This window comes from Lolium perenne, chromosome 6 (assembly GCF_019359855.2).
Source record: "Lolium perenne isolate Kyuss_39 chromosome 6, Kyuss_2.0, whole genome shotgun sequence".
In the NCBI taxonomy this organism is placed as follows: domain Eukaryota; kingdom Viridiplantae; phylum Streptophyta; class Magnoliopsida; order Poales; family Poaceae; genus Lolium; species Lolium perenne.
Window position 1 is genome coordinate 98061464 of NC_067249.2, and position 19595 is coordinate 98081058.

General features: G+C 43.2%; 1 long non-coding RNA gene across 2 annotated transcripts; it reads right to left on the reverse strand.

Annotated features, from left to right (window-relative positions):
• Positions 1 to 11423: 11423 nt before the first annotated feature.
• Positions 11424 to 13468, reverse strand: LOC127307400 (uncharacterized). 2 transcript variants are annotated; one of them, XR_007855517.2, is made up of 5 exons: positions 13162 to 13468; positions 12976 to 13072; positions 12734 to 12810; positions 11777 to 11850; positions 11425 to 11614 (listed from the first exon to the last, which is right to left on the reverse strand). It is a non-coding gene; the product is annotated as an uncharacterized lncRNA (long non-coding RNA). The 2 variants fall into 2 exon arrangements; XR_011746401.1 differs by lacking the exon at positions 11777 to 11850 and having other exon boundaries at positions 11424 to 11614; positions 13162 to 13464.
• Between the last annotated feature and the right edge of the window lie 6127 nt (positions 13469 to 19595).

Consider the following 19595-nt stretch of genomic DNA (forward strand, 5'->3'; position numbering starts at 1 on the left):
CCAACTAGGTTGTAGGTTCTCCCATAACAGCAGTTTTTAATTTTTAGATTTTTCAAATTTTTATGGATTTTTGGGTATATGATAAAACAAGACAAAAAAGAAACTAAGCAAAACTAAACTAAGCAAAATAATACTAGACAGAAATAAACTAAGCACAAGTAAACTAGGAAAAAGTAAACTAAGCAAAACAAAATAAAATAAAACAGAGAGAGAGGTAGAGTGTACTCCCCAGGTGAACTTATGAGTAGAGCTATGCCTCCCCGGCAACGGCGCCAGAAAACAGTCTTGATGACCCACAAGTATAGGGGATCGCGGCAGTCTTCGAGGGAAGTAAAACCCAAATTTATTGATTCGACACAAGGGGAGGTAAAGAATACTTATAAGCCTTAACAACTGAGTTGTCAATTCAGCTGCACCTAGAAAAGCACTAGTAACAGGGGTGATGTGAAAGTAGCAGTAATATGAGAGCAGTAGTAACAGTAACACAGTAGCAGTAATAGCAATATGAGAGCAATGGCACCAGGAAATAGTTGATACTACTTCCAACGACATGTAGAACGAGTATATAATGATGAGAGATGGACCGGGGTTCCCAGCGATCTACACTAGTGGTAACTCTCCAATAACAAGTGACAAGTGTTGGGTGAACAAATTACAGTTGGGCAATTGATAGGATTGATAAGGCATTAAGAAAGAATATCAAGATCATTAATCATGTAGGCATGTTTTCCAATTATAGTCGTACGTGCTCGCAATGAGAAACTTGCACAACATCTTTTGTCCTACCAGCCGGTGGCAGCCGGGCCTCAAGGGAATCTACTGGATATTAAGGTACTCCTTTTAATAGAGCACCGGAGCAAAGCATTAACACTCCGTGAAAACATGTGTCCCTCACATCACCGCCATCCCCTCCGGTTGTCCCAATTTCTGTCACTTCGGGGCCTTTGGTTCCGGACAGTGACATGTGCATACAACTTGTAGATACAATCTAAGCAATAAGTATAGAGCTTAAATCTAAGATCATGCCACTCGGGCCCTAGTGACAAGCATTAAGAATAACAAGATTGCAGCAACAATAACTTCACAAACTTTATAGATAGACTAATCATAATGTATCATCCATCGGATCCCAACAAACACAACACCGATTACATCAGATGAATCTCAATCATGTAAGGCAGCTCATGAGATCATTGTATTGAAGTACATGGAGGAGAGTATACCAACTAGCTACTGCTAGAACCCGTAGTCCATGGGGGAACTACTCACGGAGCATGATGGAGGCGGTGGCGTCGATGGAGATGGCTTCCGGGGGCACTTCCCCGTCCCGGCAGGGTGCCGGAACAGAGACTTCTGTCCCCCGAATTGGAGTTTCGCGATGGCGGCGGCGCCCCTGGAGTCTTTCTGGAGTTTTGTCAATTGGTACCACGTTTTTAGGTCAAAAGGGGTTTTATAGGCGAAGAGGCGGCGCAGGAGGGTGCCTGGGGGCTCCTCACCATAGGCTAGCGCGGGCCCAGGCCAGGCCGCGCCGCCTTATGGTGTGGTGGCCCTCTGGCCCCTCTCCGACTCTTCTTCGGTGTTCTGGAGCCTTCCGGGAAAAATAGGAGGTTTGGCGTTGATTTCGTCCAATTCCGAGAATATTGCCCGAACAGCCTTTCTGGAACCAAAAACAGCAGAAAACAGGAACTTGCACTGTGGCATCTTGTTAATAGGTTAGTTCCATAAAATGCATAAAAACATTATAAAGTGCGAGCAAAACATGTAAGTATTGTCATAAAACAAGCATGGAACATCAGAAATTATGGATACGTTGGAGACGTATCAGTGCCTCAATAAAATTCGTCTTTACGGACTGTTCTGTTTTGACAGATTCTGCCTTTTATTTCGCATTGCCTCTTTTGCTATGTGGGATGGATTTCTATGTTCCATTAACTTCCAGTAGCTTTGAGCAATGTCCAGAAGTGTTAAGAATGATTGTGTCACCTCTGAACATGTGAATTTTTGATTATGCACTAACCCTCTAATGAGTTGTTTTGAGTTTGGTGTGGAGGAAGTTTTCAAGGGTCAAGAGAGGAGGATGATATACTACGATCAAGGAGAGTGAAAGCTCTAAGCTTGGGGATGCCCCGGTGGTTCATCCCTGCATATTTCAAGAAGACTCAAGCATCTAAGCTTGGGGATGCCCAAGGCATCCCCTTCTTCATTGACAAATTATCAGGTTCCTTCTCTTGAAACTATATTTTTATTCGGTCACATCATATGTACTTTACTTGGAGCGTCTGTTTGTTTTTATTTTTGTTTTTGTTTGAATAAATCCTTGTGTGGGAGAGAGACACGCTCCTCTGGTTCATATGAACACATGTGTTCTTAGCTTTTAATGTTCATGGCGAAGGTTGAAACTGCTTCGTTAATTGTTATATGGTTGGAAACAGAAAATGCTACATGTAGTAATTGGTATGATGTCTTGAATAACTTGAGACTTGGCAATTGTTGTGCATCATATACTTTGCACCTATTAGTGAAGAAATACATAGAGCTTGCTAAAATTTGGTTTGCATGATTGGTCTCTCTAGAGTCTAGATATTTTCTAGTAAGGGTTTGAGCAACAAGGAAGACAGTATAGAGTCTTATAATGCTTGCAATATGTCTTTTATGTGAGTTTTGTTGTACTAGTTCATACTTGTGTTTGCTTCAAACAACCTTGCTAGCCTAAGCCTTGTATTGAGAGGGATTACTTCTCATGCATCCAAAATCCTTGAGCCAAAAACTATGCCATTTGTGTCCACCATACCTACCTACTACATGGTACTTGTCAACACCCGGATTTTTAAAGTCCGGATGCCTATTATGTCATACATCGCAATCCCAGGAAATTGTTGTTGCGAGGCATAATAGTTAAGTATCACAGTCATCATTCATTACAAACCATAATGTCTTACAACTTTGGAATCACATGATCCATATTACACGAATAGTTGATCTAATGATCAACGAACAAACACAAGTTCATAGCGGAAGCGCAAGGACTCTCTAGTCCACAGGCCAACACTTGACGTTAGAAGCTCCTAGTTGTGGTAGACGTCCTGCTGATCGTCATCCTCGTACTGCTGCTCGGCTTCATAGTCTGGCCATTTGAATAGCCAGGGACAAAGCCGTGAGTACTTTAAGTACTCGCAATCTAATACTAAAGTAAGTACTAACATTACTATGGAGAGTGTTCTAAGCTCTAAGTTTATTTGCATAAAGCCAATTTTATTTGATAAACATTTTTGTAAACAACTCCCCAAGTGCTAACTAACTCAAGTGGGAACATTAGTGTCATTCCCACAACTCAGTTGTGATTCAAAATCCAAGTCACCTTTCAAGTTCAAGTTCAAAACACCAGTCACAAAGATATAAATTCTGATGACGGAAACAGAATGGCCTTTCCAATTGTCCATTTCCGCGGACGCGGCTATTCGAATAGTTCTACACTCTGCAGAGGTCGCACACTTGTGCCACAACATTTGATTTCATCCGTCAGGGATAAAACCCCGAATAATCGTAACTCAGTACGCGGATCATCAACCGTTAACCTTTCACTTACACACCTTAGTATAGGCACCTCTCCCCATGAGCTTGGCCTCCCGGTGAAAACCAACTGTTAACCCGGGAACTGCACAGGGCTTGGCCGTACAATTCACCATCAATTCACATCATTTCTCAACAACGGAGGCAGCCTCAAGCATAACCCCTATGATGCGTGTTCAGAGGGAACCCATACTAAGACACGTAAATTTCCAGCTAAGCCCTACCCATAATCAGGTATTGTGGGGGTACTTAATATTGGTAAGGTATCGCATCCAACTCAATCATCAGTTTTTAACCAAATTCACCAAGTCAACTTCAGTGTCATATTCACCTTCAAAAACTTTCAATGGAAATGACTCATCATTCCAAGGTTTTCACCATCATCATTTCATCAACACATGTTCCCATCTAGAGTAGTCATTTTTAATTTAGCACTAGCAACTATGTATGAGGGGGGGGGGCTAAGTATTTGCTTTGCTTCTAGGCTAAGTTTGATACTCTTGAACTAACTCCATACTAACCAGGTAAAATCATAAATCAAAAAGTACTTTGATAAAACAACGGTAAATAAAACTTGTAAAGTAAAACTGGGAAATAGGATCATAAGCATAAAGTAAATGGGATAATGCTTTGCTCATGGTGAGCTTTGCACTTTGCAAGAGTATTATCTTGCCTTGGTTGGGAAACTGGTCAAAGTGGTCTTCTTCTTCTTGGAAGTAGACCTCCTCCTCCTCCTGGTACTCCTCGGTACTAGCGTCTAAAATACGAATACGGGGTACACAATCATCACACCAAACTAATTTACTAAACTAGGCACAAACATGGTTCACACACTTAAACTAGCATCACATATTACTATTAAGTTGGTGGATGTGTTTTTCTTATTATTTAAGAAGAATAATTTCCTCTCATACTAATCTTAAATGTTACTTTGAATTATTCAGAGAAATAATTTCCTCTCATTATCTTATTAAGATTTAATTTCTCTTATGCATAGTATGTGACCTAGGTTGACCCAAGTCAACCTCTTCACACTTATCAATTGGAGAAAATGATTTAAATGAGGTGAGCACCTCATACCATTTAATTCTAGCATAACAAAGATTTAATATCACCAACATTTCCTATGAGACCTAAATGACCAGAGTCTCTACTTTAGTTGGAAATGGTGGTGACAAGATTTAAATGAGAGAAACTCTCTCATAAGATTTCTTCATAGTTTTGGACAATATCTTTGACTAGAAATAGCCATAAAGTCATTTAAATCAACTAAGCCATGATCATTCAAAGTAAGCATGGCATATTTTTGTAGAAACAATTAGTATAAGTGAAATGTGGATTATTGGAGGTGGAATTAACTGAAAAGCATTTATGGTTGATTTTTAAGAATTATTATAAAGCAGAAAAGTCCCTGCCTTGTTTATTTTGCCACTTTAATTCTACAATAGATCTAGGGTTCTATCCAGTGGCATTGTGTAGATAATTTCCCAAGGTTTCCAGAAATATAAAGTTTGTAAAATTTGGCCCAGTAGATTTGTCCCTATTGAATTTCAAAGTTTGCATCAGATTAAGATATTTTTCTAATTTCCAGATTTGAATTCAAACCGTGGGCTCGCGCGGGAAATAACTGGGCTGCAGAGAGAATGGGAAAATGGGCCAGCCCAGTACTGCGTCCAGCGCAGCGGGCCGCCTGACAAGGTGGGGGCCACCTGTCTGTGGGCTGTCACGCCCGAAGCGGTACGGGGAGAGGAGGGCCGTGCGATTAGAGGTGAGATCGACGGCCGAGGGTGGTTGTCTTCTCCGGCGAGAGGAAGGCTTACGGGAGGCGGAGGTAGGGGGTCGGAGAGGTCGTCGGAGCTCCGGCGGTCGTCGGAGTTGTGCGCCGCGACGTTGGAGTAGATGAGGAGGCGCACAGACGATTGCGTCTCCAATGGCGGCCTCTGCTCCGGCTGACTCCGTGTGCGCGGCGGCGTCGATCTTGCGATTGGAGCAGTGGGGTGGCTAGCTGGTGAAATTGAGCGGTCGAGGAGAGCTGTGAGGATGAGTGGAAGGTGTTGGCGTGCTCAGTTCAGTGGGAGGGGCTCCCCTTTTATAGCGGCGAGAGGTGGCTGTGGCGCCCGGCTAGGGTCGTCGTCGTCGTCGTTCCAGGGCGGCGAAGAGGCAAGGGATGGGCGCATCGTGTTACTGGTGTCCTGGCGAGGCTGACGCGCTTGATGGTGGTGAAAACGAGGCTCTGAGGCGACGGTGAGCTTGACGGGAGTGTGCGTCACCGTGGCGGAAGCTCGTCGTCGTGGTCGTCGCGTCTGGCGCTCCCGCGGGCCAGTGAGCGTGTCCAAGCGGTTCAGTGAGGCGTGGTGCGTCGACTGGCGCTGAGAGGAAGTGTCGAGGTTGTGCGAGGACGCGGGGCGTCGTCACGCTCTGGCGCGTCCAGGGTGAACGCCATGCGCGCCCTGGAGCGGCATGGGCGAGTTCTGGGCGCCACTGGGCGCTCGTGTCCTGGCGTCTCTGGTGCCTGGCTTCGTCGGGTCAGTGGCTGGGCAGCATCAGGTGAGTGTTAGGGAGAGGATTGACATGGTGATGCAAGTTGGAATTGACCAGGTGAGGAGATGGCATGAAATGGCCATGCCATGCCACGGCATGGCAAGGTTTGATTCATTTGATCACACATTGACCAGTGCAAGTGGTGGTACTGGTGTGGTGAGGTGAGAGGGTGCTCCAGAAGTGCAGAGAGGGCAAGGTTGGACCAAGTCCAAGGTAAAAATGAGGTATGGGCTCAATTTTTCACCCTGCCTGCCAAGTGTTCGATCAAATGCCCGCAAGAGAATAATTTTTGAAATTTGAAATTCTTTTTGGTGGGTTGTAATCATATATTGAATGGAGCATTTTGGTGGTGGTGGTGGTCAAAATGGAATTGAGATGCAAAATCACATTTTGCATATGATCTTGCATATGTGAGTTTGTTCCAACTTTGCTTGCTTCCCATTTGAATTTGGTAATGCATTTGGGGTGGTGGTTTTGGGCAAAGTTGAAGTGCTTGATGTTGTCTTGGATGAGGTGCAAAGAGTTGGCAAAGTGTATAAGTGAAAAGTAAAAATCCAGGGGCTCAAAGTGGCCATCAGGGTAAAAATGGCACATATGACCATAATCACATGTGAGCTCCATTTTGATTCAAATTTGTTTTGAATTGAGTTGGCTTGATTTCAAAGGTGTTAATAAGTGTTTAGTAACCATTTACAAGTAATGGTGCAAACCAATTTGGCCTAGATCAAAGATTTGTAAAAATGGCATAGGCCTTATGTGAGTGTGAAATGGGATTTTTAGAATTCCTTTTCTATTTTATTTTTATTTGGCTAAGGGTGATCAAGTGATCAATGCTAGGGTTTTAGAATGAGAGTAACACACAAACAAGCATCATGGCTAAAGCACACTCAAATAAATTCATAAGATGAGCTAGTATGCATAGTCCTATATGATGAGAAAAAGTTTTTGTTGGCTCCAAATTTTGGATTCTTGAATTCTCTCTCTCTTGTTCATTTTATTGAAACTTGGGATGTTACAAACCCTTCCCCCTTACCAAAGATCTCGTCCCGAGATCTAGAGAAAAACTAGGTACTAAAGAGATCTGGGTATTCCTTCTTCATTTCCTCCTCGCGTTCCCAAGTTGCTTCTTCTTCGGTGTGATTACTCCATTGTATCTTCAGGAACTTGATACTCCTGGTGCGGGTGGTCCTGAATGCTTCTTCAAGGATGCGAATCGGCACTTCGCAGTAGGTTAGGTCCTTGTTGATATCAATGGCTCTGTGGTCGATGTTCTTGAATACTTCGGTCTTCTCAGGCACTTCTAGGCACTTCCGAAGTAGTGAGATGTGAAACACATTGTGTACGGCGGACATCTCTTCCGGCAGTTCCAACTGATATGAGACTTCTCCTCGGTGGCTCAGAATTTTGAAAGGTCCGACATATCTGGGGGTGAGCTTTCCTTTGAGTTGGAATCTCTGCATTCCTTTGAGGGGTGAGACTTTGAGATACACAAAGTCTCTGATCTCGAATGTCATCTCTCGGCGTCTCTTGTCGGCGTAGCTCTTCTGTCTTGATTGGGCGGTCTTGAGGTACTCACGGATCTTGTGCACCTTTTCTTCGGCTTCTCGGAGAACATCGGGGCCGAAGACTTGACTATCTCCGACTTCCGACCAGTTCAGAGGGGTACGGCATTTTCTTCCGTACAGGGCTTCAAAGGGGGCCATCTGTAAGCTGGCTTGATAGCTATTGTTGTAGGAGAATTCTGCATATGGTAGGCAGTCTTCCCATTTGGATCTGTACTCTAGCACACAGGCTCTTAACATATCTTCTAGTATCTGGTTGACTCTCTCGGTCTGTCCGTCAGTCTGTGGGTGGTAGGCTGTGCTGAAATTCAGACGGGTTCCGAGTCCTTCATGCACTTTCTGCCAGAATCTTGAGGTGAATTGTGATCCTCTATCTGACACAATTGACTTCGGGGTTCCGTGCAGGCTGACTATTCTGGAGATGTATAACTCTGCAAGCTTTGGGCCTTGGTATGTGGTCTTGACAGGGATGAAATGTGCAACCTTGGTCAACCTATCAATGACTACCCAAATGGAGTCATTTCCTCGGCTAGATTTGGGCAATCCTGTGATAAAGTCCATACCGACAGAATCCCATTTCCACTCCGGAATCTGTAAGGGTTGCAACAGTCCTGCGGGTCATTGATGTTCTGCTTTGACTCGCTGACAGATATCACACTTGGCGATGTAGCTTCCTATCTCTCGCTTCATTCCGTGCCACCAGAATTGTTCCTTCAGGTCTTGGTACATCTTGGTTCCTCCGGGATGAATGGAATACAGTGTATCATGAGCTTCCTTCAGAATGACTTGCTTCAACTCTGAATCTGATGGTACACACAGGCGTTCGTTGTACCAAAGAACTCCTTCTTCATCTACGGTAAATCCTGGGGCCTTTCCTGCAGCTATCTGACTCTTTATTCCGTCAATGCTGGCATTTCCTTTCTGGGCTTCCTTTATCTGGCTCATCAAGGTGGGTTGGAGCTCAATGCTGGCGAGGAATCCTTCGCTCACTAGCTCTAGTCTGAATTGTTCAAACTCTTGATACAGGCTTGGTTGCTCTATTGCGATCATGGAGTTCAACTGACACGGCAGTCTGCTCAAGGCATCCGCTACCACATTGGCCTTGCCGGGGTGGTAGTGAATTTCCATGTCGTAATCCTTGATTAATTCAATCCATCTGCGCTGTCTCATGTTCAGCTCCTTCTGCGTGAAAATGTACTTCAGGCTCTTGTGATCTGAATATATCTCGCATCGATTACCCATGAGGTAATGACGCCAAAACTTCAGGGCTAACACTACGGCTGCTAACTCCAAATCATGAGTTGGATAGTTCTGTTCATGTTGCTTCAGTTGCCTTGATAGGTAGGATATCACTTTGCCTTCTTGCATCAACACACATCCAAGACCAGTCTTGGATGCATCACAATAGACATCAAATGGCTTGGTGACATCGGGCATGATCAGTATTGGGGCTGTGGTTAATCTGAGCTTGAGTAGCTGAAAGCTTTCTTCACATTTGTCATTCCAGTCAAATTTCCGGTCCTTCTTCAGCAGTTGAGTCATTGGTCTTGCGATGCTTGAAAATCCTTCAACGAATCGGCGGTAATATCCCGCTAATCCCAGAAATGCTCGGACTTCAGTCTGGGTGGTTGGGGCCTTCCATTCCTCAACAGTTTTAGTGGGGACCCCGGACTAGCTGTCCGAAATACCCTGTTATGTATACAGTTCACGTTCCCATGATCAGTGTGCCGTGAACACATAACCGAACTGATATCAAATTACATCATCCTTTACAAAACGGAATAAGAAAATTACAATAAGGTCACATGACCCATCTTTACAAGATAGCCTCGAAGGGCCCAATCTAATCATCAGAGCAGCAGAATCACTTCAGCAGCGTAGAGCCCAAGTCATCTGCCTTAACCCTACAGGCAACTGACTGGGAAGACGTTCCTAGCTCGCATAGACGTCGTCAACTCCTTCTTCATCTGTCGAAGTCCTCCAGGTCTGGCCAAGTAAATAGCCAGGGACAAAGCCGTGAGTACATTTGAATTGTACTCGCAAACCATCAAGAAGGTGATAACAATTCTAACTAAAGAAGACAAGAGAGGAAGAATAGTTTCTCTGGTGGATATAGCATGTGAAAGAGAATCAGTTTCTCTTGTGGATATAGCATGTGAAAGAGAATCAGTTTCTCTTGTGGATATAGCATGTGAAAGAGAATCAGTTTCTCTTGTGGATATAGCATGTGAAAGAGAATCAGTTTCTCTTGTGGATGTAGCATGTGAAAGAGAATCAGTTTCTCTTGTGGATATAGCATGTGAAAGAGAATCAGTTTCTCTTGTGGATATAGCATCCCACATCACAGTTGAAGGGGACACTAAGAAAGTCCTATGACATCTCTATATCTTTGTTACAGAAGAGGTAGCATACCGCCATCTCAATTGATGGGGATACTAGGTAAGTCCTATGACATCTCTATATCTTTGCTAAAGAAGAGTTCCTCTACATGAAACACTAGGAAGGGTCACCCACTTGTGTTTCATTTTCCTCGACCATCTCCACATGGTCGGCACAACATCTTTCCCGTACCCTTCCGGTACTTCCAACACACGCATTTCCTTTGGAAATCATTTTCAAAACCAAAACTCGACACAGCTTGGTAACGGCCATCCCAACCGTCCATGACCGCGGACGCGGCTATTCGAATAGTTTTAACTCTGCAGAGTGTGCGCACTTTCCCCACAAGATCTGATAAATCCACCGGGATCATCCCCGGTTCGCCATACGAAAGTATGCGGGTCTCGGATAATCAGTCGAAGCCTTTCGCCCATTCAACTTAGCAAGAGGTCCTACCCTATGGAGTATGTACCTCCCCGGCACCGTGGCAGCTCACCTCCTCTTGAGCGTGGCTCCACCGCCAAGCCAGGAGACCCATAGTGTCTTCGGACGGGTCAGCCCGAAGGCCTCCCGTTATACGATTGTCTCCAACTACGACAACCCGGACTCGGGGTAATCGTACCCTTGTATAGTTGTGCGGTGCCTCATGCTAAGAAGAACAAACGTCAAGCTAAGCCCCGTGCCCACGTTGGAGTAGTGTGGTTGCGCGGGTTAATTGTTCCAGGCGAATACAAAGAACCATGTGTCGTTTTTCTCAAAAACCCAAGTCACACACACTTTCCTCTTTCCAACCATCTTTGTCAAGATCCTTTCCTTTCATAAACCATACGCTTGGGTAAGATTGCCTCACCCAAGGTTTTCATAAACATTTACAACAAGGTAAACCTTGAGGGGTTCCCAACCTAAAGTTTCATGAGTTGAACTAATACAACACTATGGCCGAGATGAGGGTCATCACGCCATTGAGGGTATGAAAAAGAGGTATTGGAGTGGATCATACTTGCTTGAGCTAAGCATGTATTATGACAACACAAGGGGAAAATATACTTTCAGATTTGTGGTGCTATCTAACCCAATCAATAGATAGGGATGAGAATTGACCAACACCAACACCATTAAGGGAATCGGGCATACTCATCACAATTTGAGAATACACCAAAAACATGGTATTGATACATCTACACTAGAAGGGATGTAGTATGAATCTTGTCCCGAGGTGGAACATATTCAAGCTAAATATAGAAAACAAGTTGGATAGCAATGGCCATGATACCATACACCCAACCAATTACCAAGACCTTGACAAGATAAAACTACTATAGGTACCATGATTGCATCCAAGCATAGATGACAACAATATGGAGATCATCACACATAGAACCAAGATGCTATTGATAGCACAAGATGACATCCAAAGAGACATCATATCAGAGATCAAAAGATGGCTTGCCTTGGCTTATTTGTCCCTGGACTCCTTCAACTTCATCAATATAAGAATCCCGTCAATATAAATAAAATCCTTGTCCGAACCACTTCTTCTTCTTCTCCGGAATTGTTCGCATCTATCGTCGGAAAATATAAAAGGAACACAATCAATCACATTGCTCCAAACATAACAAGCATGCAACATTCAACAATCAATAGCTAACCACTTTACTAAGGGCTAACATACAAAAGACTTATAGATACTACAAAGCAACTAAAAGAAAACCCCATTTATTTACCTAGTAAAGGTATGAGAGTGCCACGACTTAGCAATTGCCTCTCTAGGTATCACCATGGCACAACTAAGTATCCCCTGGTAGATAACATCATAAAGAGGACAAGAGCATTAGTTTGACATCAAATACATTCACAAAACATTTTCAAACATTTTTGGAAAAGTAGAAAATAGTTTTCCTAACTTAGTTTGCTCACATAACACAACATCCAAAATAGGAAGCAAACCACATTCCACATCATTTGAAAACTTAAGCAAAACAATAGGGCTAAAGTTGAGTTGCAGAGGTTTTGTTTTGCAAGCATAAAACAAAGGTTGCCCAGTTCTAAAAAAGAGTTGGTCAAGGTTTTTAAATAAACCCAACAAGTTTTGGTCCAACAATGCATGTCACACATATACCCTACTAACAGTAACGAAAATGCATGAACAGAGACTAACACTATTTTTCCTAGATGGCCAGTACTAATACAAGACTAACCCAATTGGATTCACTCAAAAATATTAAACCTACAAATTTAGGAATTTGTTTGAATCTGATTGTACAGAAAACAAGATCTGTAAGCCATAAATCGTAGAAAAATCCTAAAAATATGGGACCACTGGCATTTGAAAGGTAATTAAACAGAGAAGCATACACAATTGGATTTGGGTTCAAATAGTTTCTGAAACTCTCACAAATGGATTGACAAGTTTACTGCATGTTTTCATCATTTGCTTTAACTATGGAGTTTCAGAACTGATAAAGGTTTGAAACTTGTTTGAGATGATTAATAAAACATTCAGTAATCCTACAGAATTGGAATCACTCAATTAGGTTCAAAAATGGATTTTTGGTGATTTAAAAGCTAACAGCCATGTCTGCAGAACACACAGAACAAGTTTAATTCACCACAAATCGTACACGGCTCATAAAAATATGAGGTCAGCTGCATCGGAAAGGTATTGAAAAGCTGGTTCTTACCCAATTTGTTTCATTCAAAAATTCGTTCCCAAGCTCCTGGTTTAATTCAACAAAGCCAGATCTGTCCAGATATTGATCTGTGAACCATTTCCGTTTCTGGAGGTCAATCGAAGTGAAACCACCGCCAAAATGAAGGTATTGAAGAGGGCTTTCGCCCGAAGTTGAGTTTGCTCAAAAAGGTTTTGTAAAACGGAACAAATCTAACAAACAGTGAATCTGCATGTTTCCAGAACTTTATTTACCAGGGAGAATCTGTAGCGAATTTGAGGATGAGACCAACGCCAAGTTGTAGATCTTTTGAATACCTATCCGCGGAACTTTGAATCACTCGATTTGGATCTGCACACGAGATTTGGTGGATTTTACAAGTTCGTACCAGAATCTGAAACAGCAAGATAGCAGAAATTACTGCAGGGATTTGGACGAACTTTGCTCAAGAACTTCAGATCTGAGGATTGCTCAAGCTTCTCCATGCTTGGACCAACATGCACCTGCATCAAGATCCAATCTTAGCAAGGGAGGAAGAAGAAGAGGAGAGAAAACCATCTAGGGTTGGGAGAAGAAGGAGAGGGAGGCTCTCATGGTGAGGAGGAGCTTGAGGGAGGAGGGGACTTCATCTTGGAGCTCTTTCCATGGCCATGGCCGGCCATGAAGCCTTGGGGGAGCAATATTTCGTGGGGAGGGGAGGAGAAGAGTGTGTGGGAGTGAAGAAAGGAGTGGGAAGTGAAAAGAAATGAGGCAAAGGAGGAGGGAGTGGCCGGCCAAGCTCTTTAAATAGAGGGAGGATGGTGGCTGCCTCCTTTTTTTGATTGGCTAAGGTGGGTGGCTGCCCATTTAGTGATTGGGTTAGGTGGGAGGCAAGTCTTGTAGAGGAAGAAAAATGGAGAGGCATGGCTGGCCAAAATTGCCATGCATACACATTTTGGCCGGCTCCATTCTTGCCAAACACAAGTGAACAATGTGAGAGATATAGAGATGGAGGAAGATTGTGATGGTAAAATATACCATGATGGTATTTGTTGCATGATGGCTTTGTGCCAAGAAGATAATGGTGATGGTGATGTACAAGGTTTCATGTGCATGCCATCTTGGAGATGACCTCCACAAGATTTGAGACTTGACTACTCCAAACAAGATGAGACACATGGTGCTCAAGTGCCTATGCAAGACACACGACACCACTTGTGTTATGCAAGGAAACTAGGTTTTCTTCCAGGGATATAGAGTCCAAGTTTTAGGGAGATAGTGAAGGGAATAATGATTCAATTTTAATGATGAATATGGTGACATAAGACATCAATTCAAGAGGTCAAGGTGATGATGGAAAATAATAGAGGATTGAGATGGGTATGATGGAATATAGTTGCTCTACAAATAAGAGGTCAATTTGGAGTGGTTTGAAATACTCTCTGAGTCTAGGGTTTAGTTGAAGGAAGTCCAATAGAAAGTATCAAGAGTTCATCTACTTGATCAAGAATTGGAGGATGAAGGAACATTATGGGGTAGATCAGAGATGTACACAGGATGTGCAAGAGTTGTCATTCGAAATAGAATTTATTTGAAAAGTACTTGAAACACCTCAATTGTCTAGGGACAATTGGGAATGATCTCAAGTGGAATGGCATTTGAAAATGTTGAGAGAAAACTAGTTGGAACATAGGAGCTCAAAATATTCTACTTACTTTCTCAGGTTAGGTAGAGTTTTTCTCAAATGTAAAATAAGCAAGAGGAAAACAAGAAATGGTATAGGTACCATAAACAAGCTTTTTGTTAAAACAAAGCAAAATAGAAATAATGTTTTATAAATCAATACTTGGTAGAAATGGGATGAAAAACAAAACCCATTTCAGTTCCTTGTTTTCTTTGAAGAGAAATCTTGGAAAGTTTTAATAAAACTTGAAGTAGTTTTGTGATCAAAACTAGAGAAGGAAAACTGTAGGATTTTTGAGGAGGGAAACTAATTTAGGGAGGAGTGTTCTCAAGAGTAGATGGTGGCTACAAAATGTATCCATCATTCCCACTCTTGGTTTTGTGAAGATTAAACTTGAATAAAAACAAGAGGTAAAAGTGAAGGAAGTGATCTAGAGTTGAATCATTGGATAGGGTATAAGATCAAGTTGAATATATGTGATGCAAGGATAGAATGAGACATGCAGGATGTGGAAATTGTAGAGGGAGATGCACAGATGAGATCCATGCATTGAGATCACCAAGTTGTGAATTAAGGATGATTGAGCTATCTGGTACCACAAAGAGAAAAATCAAGATGGCACACCCATGTTGTCATCAGGAGAGAGGTTTGATGTAGTAAGAAGGAAAACAATTCTTCCTAAGCCACACATGTGTTTTATTTGGTGAGTTGCTTGTTTAACCACTAGGGGTGTCGTTCTATGAGGTAGCTCAAGACAAAAATTCAACAAGCAAATCAAGACAATTCATCTACCAATAGATCAAGGCAATTCATCATAGCAAACAGATCAAGGCAATTCATCTACTAAACCTATAGAAAAAGTTTTTGTTCCCCCTAATTTTTGCACTAAGGACAAATAATCAAGGTTGCAAAAGTTGGGGTGTTACAGATCTTCCACCCTTAAAATAATCTCGTCCCGAGATTACTGAGTGTAGAACTAGAGGGGTTATAAAGTTTAACCAAAGTCAGACTCCAGTCTTCTGTAGACGTGCCGTTGTTGAGAGGGTCGCAACTTCCGCTTCTGAGAGACATGATAGATTTCTTCCGAGGGCAAGCTTCGTGAAGGGTTGACTGCTCCATGCAGGTGTTGGATCTGTAGCTTCTTCACGATCCTGGCGGAGGTTCAAGACTGTGGGAGGGTTAGTGTACTCGAACGATGCTTTAGCAGGGTTGAAAACTTTTTAGAGTTAGCTTTAAGTTCTAGTGGAAGACAAAGTCTTCCACCCTTAAAATTGTTCATCAGGGAGGGGCGTTAAAAACTGTAAGCTTCAGCCACGGGTCTTGTCGGGCGATTCTTGGAGAAGCCATTGATCCCTCGTCTTGAGTCGAACATCTTCAGAGAGCGTTGTGTAGTCCATGGCTTCAAGAGGGTTTAGTGCATCCCACGTTTCCAACGGTGTGTTAGAAAGGTTTAAAATTTCAGGGTTAGCTCCAATTTTTAGTGGAAGACCCTTAAGATTTTTCATCAGGCTTTCGGAAAAACTCAGAGCTTCTTCCTTGTAGTTCTTGTCTGGGGCTTCTGAAGAAGTCATCGATCTCCGTATCTAGTTGAAGAATCTTCAGGGAAGACATGTAGACCACGGCTTCAAAAGGTACTCACGGTGTTTACTAAACCTTATAACGCGCGGTAAGTTAGTAAGTCGATGAAGCGCCTGGTTGTTGTCCATATGAAGCAGCATCAAAGGTCATCGAAGACAATCTTCAGCTTGCGGGTCGGTGCTGACTTATACCAGTTGGGAAGTGAGCGGGTAAGTTGCACCTAATCTTGAGTCTTGAGGTATCTTCAGGAGCTTCGCTTGATGAGGACCAGAGGAACCATGTGATGTAGCTTGGCTTTGACGCTATTGTTCCCTCAGCTTGTTAGACGACGTGTTAGAGGGTGGTTTCAAGAAGATATGCTCGAGGTTAGTGCGGTTATGCTCTAAGGTTAGACCAAATTAGTAAGACTTCTCGTAGAGGTGCAGTCAGTCTTGAAGGTAGGGGCTTCTGCTTTATTCGCGTAGTAGCGATACTTCGGCTGATCTTGAATGTAGTTAGTGCAGATAGGGGTCTGGGTTAGTTTTTCCTACGGTTGAAAACAACTGTTAACAAGGCTAACTTCTCCAAAAACTAGCAGTTAACATTTTAACGGCGAGGTAGATGAGGGCGAAAACATCTTAGGGAGGCTTCCTACGCTGGTTTATCTCACTAAGAGTGTTTTTCACACCGAAAGACCAAGACAATCATACACACAACAAACAGATAAAAACACTCAAAGCATCACACTCAGGGAACTACAAGCAATCATCAAACCAGACATGGTACTCTAAGTACCCAGAAATTCCTAATGCGCAGGGGTGGCTCAATCAAAGCGATTGAGTTTGTCCTATCCATCCTATAGGTTTAGGGCTGGTCGCATATGTTGACGTCTTCATACCGCCGGCATCGGCTTCAATAAGGACTTTCGAAGCTGTTGGTGGTGAAGCAGGCCTGGGGTTGAGTCTCCGATGTTGAGGCAGAGGCTAAAACTGTGTAGTCTTCTTGCTCAACATCCCGGGGATGTGAGGTCTTCGAGGGGGCGGCTGTCGAGGTACTCCCAAAGTCGACAACTTCCGGTGGCTGGCCTAAAAATTACTAGTCAAGAACTGAGGACTTGATCCCATACGACTGCAAAAAGTGCATGTCCACGGAGGAACAGGGTCAGCTCCTTGACAGACTTTGGTGATAACCAAAGACATGATCTTATTATTCTTTTATCTGCACACTAAGTCGGCCTCCAATCTTCAACAGCTGCTGTTGGACATTTCAAGAGTCTTCCTGAGGGATTGATCCATCTTCGAGTGCGAGTCTCCGGTCTGAGTTGGGGACATCGGCTAATATGTAGGTTTGAATTGGATGAGACAATAGAGTAAGAATTTTCAAACCCTTTTTTTTAAAAGCGGAGAGATAAGAATTTAGAAGCTTTGAATAAATAAGAGGAGTAGAAGCTATGCTTCCGATTAAAGAAGAATTGGTTTCGTAAATAGTTTTTCCCAAGTACTTGTTTCCTACTAACGTCCATGCTAACTAAGGTCTCCTACAGTCAGGATAGCTCTGATACCAGCTCAGTGGGGACCCCGGACTAGCTGTCCGAAATACCCTGTTATGTATACAGTTCACGTTCCCATGATCAGTGTGCCGTGAACACATAACCGAACTGATATCAAATTACATCATCCTTTACAAAACGGAATAAGAAAATTACAATAAGGTCACGTGACCCATCTTTACAAGATAGCCTCGAAGGGCCCAATCTAATCATCAGAGCAGCAGAATCACTTCAGCAGCGTAGAGCCCAAGTCATCTGCCTTAACCCTACGGGCAGGCGATCGGGAAGACGTTCCTAGCTCGCATAGACGTCGTCAACTCCTTCTTCATCTGTCGAAGTCCTCCAGGTCTGGCCAAGTAAATAGCCAGGGACAAAGCCGTGAGTACATTTGAATTGTACTCGCAAACCATCAAGAAGGTGATAACAATTCTAACTAAAGAAGACAAGAGAGGAAGAATAGTTTCTCTGGTGGATATAGCATGTGAAAGAGAATCAGTTTCTCTTGTGGATATAGCATGTGAAAGAGAATCAGTTTCTCTTGTGGATATAGCATGTGAAAGAGAATCAGTTTCTCTTGTGGATATAGCATGTGAAAGAGAATCAGTTTCTCTTGTGGATGTAGCATGTGAAAGAGAATCAGTTTCTCTTGTGGATATAGCATGTGAAAGAGAATCAGTTTCTCTTGTGGATATAGCATCCCACATCACAGTTGAAGGGGACACTAAGAAAGTCCTATGACATCTCTATATCTTTGTTACAGAAGAGGTAGCATACCGCCATCTCAATTGATGGGGATACTAGGTAAGTCCTATGACATCTCTATATCTTTGCTAAAGAAGAGTTCCTCTACATGAAACACTAGGAAGGGTCACCCACTTGTGTTTCATTTTCCTCGACCATCTCCACATGGTCGGCACAACATCTTTCCCGTACCCTTCCGGTACTTCCAACACACGCATTTCCTTTGGAAATCATTTTCAAAACCAAAACTCGACACAGCTTGGTAACGGCCATCCCAACCGTCCATGACCGCGGACGCGGCTATTCGAATAGTTTTAACTCTGCAGAGTGTGCGCACTTTCCCCACAAGATCTGATAAATCCACCGGGATCATCCCCGGTTCGCCATACGAAAGTATGCGGGTCTCGGATAATCAGTCGAAGCCTTTCGCCCATTCAACTTAGCAAGAGGTCCTACCCTATGGAGTATGTACCTCCCCGGCACCGTGGCAGCTCACCTCCTCTTGAGCGTGGCTCCACCGCCAAGCCAGGAGACCCATAGTGTCTTCCGGACGGGTCAGCCCCGAAGGCCTCCCGTTATACGATTGTCTCCAACTACGACAACCCGGACTCGGGGGTAACTGTACCCTTGTATAGTTGTGCGGTGCCTCATGCTAAGAAGAACAAATGTCAAGCTAAGCCCCGTGCCCACGTTGGAGTAGTGTGGTTGCGCGGGTTAATTGTTCTGGGCGAATACAAAGAACCATGTGTCGTTTTTCTCAAAAACCCAAGTCACACACACTTTCCTCTTTCCAACCATCTTTGTCAAGATCCTTTCCTTTCATAAACCATACGCTTGGGTAAGATTGCCTCACCCAAGGTTTTCATAAACATTTACAACAAGGTAAACCTTGAGGGGTTCCCAACCTAAAGTTTCATGAGTTGAACTAATACAACACTATGGCCGAGATGAGGGTCATCACGCCATTGAGGGTATGAAAAAGAGGTATTGGAGTGGATCATACTTGCTTGAGCTAAGCATGTATTATGACAACACAAGGGGAAAATATACTTTCAGATTTGTGGTGCTATCTAACCCAATCAATAGATAGGGATGAGAATTGACCAACACCAACACCATTAAGGGAATCAGGCATACTCATCACAATTTGAGAATACACCAAAAACATGGTATTGATACATCTACACTAGAAGGGATGTAGTATGAATCTTGTCCCGAGGTGGAACATATTCAAGCTAAATATAGAAAACAAGTTGGATAGCAATGGCCATGATACCATACACCCAACCAATTACCAAGACCTTGACAAGATAAAACTACTATAGGTACCATGATTGCATCCAAGCATAGATGACAACAATATG